Raw genomic sequence first — 6,561 nt, 5'->3', positions numbered from 1 at the left:
TCGGGATTTTGGATGCTGGACTCAGTATACGGAGGACTCAGACAGTTTAGAGGCTAATAAGTTATTAATTTATGGTTTCAAACTTTTGTTGGTTATTCAATTTTGAATATAAGGTTTTTAACACTGTGATATAATTTTGTTTTACGGTATAATCATTTTATTATTCTGGTTTTTTTTAATACTCAATATTAATTATTTTAGAAATCGAATTAAGAATGACTAGTTTTGTAAGATTTTCTCACGATCACTTCGGTGGTCAATGTAGCATTCTGAATTCAGTCTAGACTTCTAGGCTAGGTTTGGGGTGTTACAGCGCGTCTCCACTACCATTAGTGTTTCATTCACATCACCAGTGGATTCCTCGAGATGAATGATCAGCAGTAATTTGATATGTCAAATTAGGCTCTCCATTACACTTAAGAAGCTTATTCTCAAGCAATTTAATTGTTTTTTACATGTTTTTGTCAATTTTTTAGTTCTAACCATTAATAAATGTTTTTTGTTTAATTTTACACCCTTTTAAGACCCAAGTTAGCCAAAAATGTTATGAGGAATCTAACAATGTAATTGAGTTCGTGTAGGGAGACAATAAGGGCTCAAACTCGAGGAGAACATCATTCAGACTGAGTATCGCGACACAAATGCCATGAAAGTCATGATATCCATGGAGGTGTTGAAGCGAAGAAGTTGAGTCATTTTCTAGTGGCATTGCGACATCATGGAATGGTATTTCGATACCAAGATCCCCCAAAACCCCAATTTAGCTATTTTTTTGGTATCATTATACCAAAATTTGGGTATCACGATACTGTTACCTAACGGGTGAAAAACTGCAGGGGCAAATTTATATCCAAACAAGCTTAAGTCTTTTTTTCATTTAAGGGCATAATAGTCAATGTTAGGTTAAATGCTAGTAGACTGTAAATACTACTTTATAAGCTTTTGATTTCAGATTTTTGTTGGTTGGATAGTCTTTTTAGTTTCTCTATTTTTAAGTTAGGTTTTCTTTTCTTTTTTGTTTCTTTTTATTTTTAGATTAGGTTTTCTCTTTTCTTTTTTATAGTAAATTTTATTTTTGTTGTTTTCTTTCTTCTTTCTTGTTAAAGATTTTTGTAAATAAAGATGGATCAAGCTTTTGGGTGCCATGAGTTCCACATCTAAATGAGCATTTCTTACCCTTATCTTTATATTATGCATATCAATTGTTCGATGAAATGTCTATTTGGATGTTAAGCTTTATTGTGTGCTAAATTATTGGTTGGTTGGTTGATTAGTTATTTGATAGTTTAAGTTAATGTTTATTTTTTTATTAATTGATAGTTCGATTATATTGAAATGCTTAATATGTTAGAATTGACACCTCAAGTGGAAAATTTAGATAAACGAGACCAAGAGGAGATCTATATGCCTAGATAAGATTGAGAGGAGAGCATAGGTGGCATTTTTTAGTCTAAGATGAGACCATGAGGAGACTACTAACTAAGAGTGGCAAACAATATAATCGAAATGAGTTAATTAGTCTAATTAGCAGTTGACTAATCAATCAACCATCGTTTTTATCATTTACATTATCTAAAACAATAGAAAGAAAGTTTACTTTAGTAGTTTAATCGATAATTTAAATATAGTTTATAAAAAAATTATATTTAAATTTGCACAAATATTTTTTGACTCGATTAGATTAGTAATTGTTTAACTTGTAATTAACTTGATAAACCATTTACCAATTTGACAATCCTTTGAGTTCGATCATTTGAATACTTGTGCATTCCATTGGAACACTACAAAGAATACAATTGACTTGTCACACTTGCAGTAAAATCATTTTTAAATTATTAAATAGTGTTGATTCTCCGTCTTGGTGTTCGCGTTCCAGTGAGGGAGCAGTCAATGGACTACATGATTTTCCAAAGCCTACAACATATACCTTGATCTGCTATTTTTCCTACCCCTCCTAGCATGAGTCTTTATTGGAACATTATTCTCGTTTACTCCTTTCGTCATCTCAACTGGTACCTTTAAACACTGGCTCAGATGCCAACTATTAGGAGGCTAAAACTTTAGTTTGGCAAACCGCACAACCTTAGGCAATTTCTTTGCTCCTAATTTGCCTAAGTTAGCCTAACCCTCGAAAAGTGAGAATTCTCTTGGAAATTCTCTAAGGCACCAAAAACAAAACGGAAGCAAAATCGAAAGAGAAAGAAACCCAGAATGAATAGAAAAACCATAGAAAAAATAGCGCATACTAAGCGTTTGAGTAAATGCTCTCAAAAGTATTATTTAACTTAAAAATAAAATACAAATGAATTATTACAAATGAGGAGGTAGGCCTCTATACTTGAACTTACCCAAATCTAACGATTCAGATTGAATTACATCAATGGTTGAGATTAGTGTCTATCTACAAGATAAGAGTCTTAATGGTTTTAAACTCTATACATTTTTATCATTTAGGAATTACAATAATTATCCAGGCAACTCTATTTTTACTGAAGTGTTTCACTGAGTCACCAAGGCTTCAAGTAGATGGATTTCTCTGTGTGTTCCATGAATCGAGTCAATTCTAGTGGGTCAAATGAGTCACATTTAATCGGTTGAACTTCATAGGAAGTTTTGTATGCAATGGTCATGGGCTTCGATCTGCAGCCCGTGACACTAGAAGTTGGATTGCATTTTGCCTATTTTACTAAAAAAAAAGGGGGGTAAATTAGCCCATTTATGTTAAAAAAAGTGCAAACTGACCCTTCTATTAAAAATTACATCAATATGTGTTGTTAAAAGATGATTTGTGTAGTAGCCCGTTATTGTCCGGGTTTTAAAACCAAAAACAAAAAAAAAAAATATTTATTTATTACAGTCCATGTACAAAAGCCCAAATTAATGGACCCATTTAGCCTAAATCCTAACTAAACCCATAACCTGCTTAGCCCAGTAGCCCTTTTACAACTAGATACCCAAATACCCCGAGACCCAATTAGCTTTAGCCCAAGCTAGACCGAAAACTAGCAAGGCCCATTGCCTAAACTAAATCTGGAAACCCTAGGGTTTCCAGAAGCTTCACGCCACAACTGATGCGCCTCTTCACCTCACCCTGTAACTCCAGCCTCGAATTACGTCGAAATCAACGCAGATCAGCGCCAGTATCATCGTCATCAGGGCCTAATCATCCGAGTCCATCACTGATTTCCTCACTAGATACCTGCAAAAAAAGGAAGAAAGAACCAACAGCAACAAGAAACAGATTTGCAAAAAAAATGTAACAAAGGGTTATAGAAACCCTTTCTTTTTCTAAACTATAACAACGTTTTTTGGGAAATACAAACGGAGAAATAATAAAAAATACAACAGTTACCAGAGAAGCAGAGGTGATTTATTTTCTTTTTTTTCTTTCGGTTTTAAATATATATGTATAAAATACTAAAGGATAATAAAAGAAGATTACATTTTGTTTTTGTTGTAAAAGAAAACCCAAAACGTTTTGTTTTCGAACCGCCGTGCATGGCGGAGCTCGAGGTGGCGCGTAAGCACGTGGGAACCCAATGACAGAGGCTCGGCCGAGCTCCAAGGGTTTGCCCCCAGCCCCCTTCAGAGGATTTCGCCCTCTTTTTTTTAAGTCTGTTCAAAAATGATTTTTTTGGCTAAAGCTTGGCTTTTATAGCCTCGTATAAACGACGTCGTTTTGCTTAAAACAATAAGCTTTAAAACGGCATCGTTCCAAGGAGGATCCGCACACTGACCCGATGACCCGGGGAGGATCCGCGTGTTTTTGATAAATGGGCAAATTGCCCAATCGACCCTTCTGTGTTTTCAAATTTTTAATTTCATTTTAGTTTTTATTTTAATTTAGCCCCAATATTTTATATTTATATCAATTTAATCCTAGCGCCTCTTTTTAAATCAGTTCCAGAGAACGACGTCGTTTTGGGATTAGGGTTAATTACCCAATTGGTCCTTTCATTTTTTATGTTTATAATTTTATTTTATTTATATTCTAATTTGGCCCTAACAGTTTACCTATGTTCGATTTTAGTCCAAATGGTGATTTTAAAATAGTATTCTAGAGAAACGATGGCGTTTTGGGATTAAGGCCAATTGCCCAGTGAGTCCCTCGATTTTTATGCGTTTTCCTAATTAGCTCAAATTCTTTTTATATTCTTTTAATTAGCCCAAAATTTTCATTTTTTTAAATTTTAATCCTTTTACATATTTTTAATTTATTTTAAATACTTTATATATTAGTTTATTTTATAAATATTAGTTATATAAAATGATATATATATTATTATCCATCATATTATATTTATTTTTAAATTATATGTAATTAAATTTTATTATATTATATGATATTATATTGAAGATGTATTATTAATATTTTATTAATTAAATATTTTATGTATGTATTATTTTAGATAAATAATAAAATTTTTTTATGTTATTATATTATTATATATTTCCTATAAATTTTTATATACATTATATTATTTTATTTTATATTTTATTGTACATTTATCTCTTAATATATATATCTTCATGTATAGTTTTAAAAATTGTATAAATTTTTATTACACATTTTTTTATATACTATTAAATATTTAAAATTCATTTATCATTACATTATTTTATATATTTTTATATTTTATATTATTTATATATTAAATGCTAGCTGCATAATATTATTAAGTGTTGTTTGTTTGATATATATATATGTTATTATTATTTTTCTTTTTATATATTATCACATTTGTTTTGTATATATTTATATGTCTAATTATATAATGCATTGCGTTTAAATTAATTATTACTTTGATTGTTCGTATATTTTGCTTATTTCTCTTCAATATATGCTATGTATATCTTAATATGTATGTTGTTATGTAACTAAGATTTGCTATATTCATGTATGTATCTAGCATAGGATCTTTAGATTATTGCTATCATATTATTTAAATGCATGTTTTAGCTACCTATTATTGTAATATGCTATATGTTATAATGTATATATATGATTCTTTATGCATTAATTAAAAACGAGATTTAAAAGTTTTCAAAAAATAAAAAGGCAATGCTTGGTATGTGGAAACTTCGAAAAAGGTAGTGCCCTAACTTACTGGGTTGCAACTTTTCTCGCTGAGTTCAAATAGTCAAGCACCCTTCTAAGTTTTAAGGTTTTCAAAATACGAGTAACTGTCTTGGAATTTCAAAACGTTGTGTCCTAACTTACTGGATATGGCGTTTTATCATTTTGAGATAAGGATTTTCAAAAAGGGTTAGCTTAGTTTCGAATGTCTTACAAATATTGCTTCCTAACTTATTGGGCGTAATATTTTGATTCATTTGATATAAGTGATCCCTAATTTTCAAAATTAAAATATTTTAAAGAGGACTGCATCTTAAAAATTTTAAACTTCCGACATTAAAGACACTTGATAATCAATTAGGTACCAATTTTTGGGCGTTACGAGGGTGCTAATCCTTCCTCGTACATAACCGACTCCCGAATCTGTTTTCTCAACTTTCGTAGACCAAAATTAATGTTTTAAAACAAAACATTTTATAAGGTGATCCAATCACACCTAAAAAGATTGGTGGCGACTCCTGTTTTCGTTTTTCTTAAAGTCGATTCCCATTTTCCAAAACTCATTTAAAAATGGTTTCAACAGCTTGGCGACTCCACTGGGGAGTAATAAGAGAGTCAAGCCGTGTAATTGATTATCTCTTGTCTTAATGTCTTAATGTCGGAAATTAAAAATTTTAAAATTTAATCATCTTTGCATTACATGTGTTTGTATTATTGCATGTGTTGCTATATTCTGATACGCATTGCATTTGCATGACCATTGTGGTCACACCCTTAAGTAGGAGTGAGAAACTACGCCTTCGTGAGGTTTTCGCCTCCGTGCAGGATAGTGCATCACTTTCAGGATACATCCATACCTATGGTTTCGTGAGATTTTCATCTCCGTGTAACCATAGGGAAATGTATTCCCCTGAACTGAACTCGATTCAAATGAGCCTATAATGGGTGAGGATCGAGGAATCTGCTGGTTCGGGTACCTCAAACTTTAGAACCAACCTCATATAGAAAAACCGTAAGAACCAAACTTAGTTAGAATTAAACTTTAGATATTACCCTTAGACTATCGTTGAGATTTTATTAATATCATGTGATATTGACTATTTCTTTTCTTTTGTTTGCATGTCATTTTGGATCTACAAAGGTATCGATTCACGGTCAGTTTCTAAGTTAGGAAGTTTTATTATGGAGAATGGACTTCTTGATAGAGTGGAGGGCAACACCGATGTTCATAGATGGTCAGAGCAAACTCAGCTAGAAAAGGGAGACAGTATAACTATGGGATATGCGTCGGAGCTGCCGGATTATACTTGTATTAGTGTCGCATAGAATAATCTCCAAGAGCTTAAGGAAATTTGGGATCAGTAGAGCAATGAGACCAAGCAGTTATTCTACGATAAGTACGGAGATTTACCTTACTTGCTCAATATTCAAGTAGATGAGCACTTGTTTCGAGCCCTTGCTCAGTTTTGGAACCCGGCGTACAG

The sequence above is a fragment of the Gossypium hirsutum genome, chromosome A01 (genome assembly GCF_007990345.1).
Source record: "Gossypium hirsutum isolate 1008001.06 chromosome A01, Gossypium_hirsutum_v2.1, whole genome shotgun sequence".
Taxonomy (NCBI): domain Eukaryota; kingdom Viridiplantae; phylum Streptophyta; class Magnoliopsida; order Malvales; family Malvaceae; genus Gossypium; species Gossypium hirsutum.
This window is presented reverse-complemented; position numbering follows the sequence as displayed.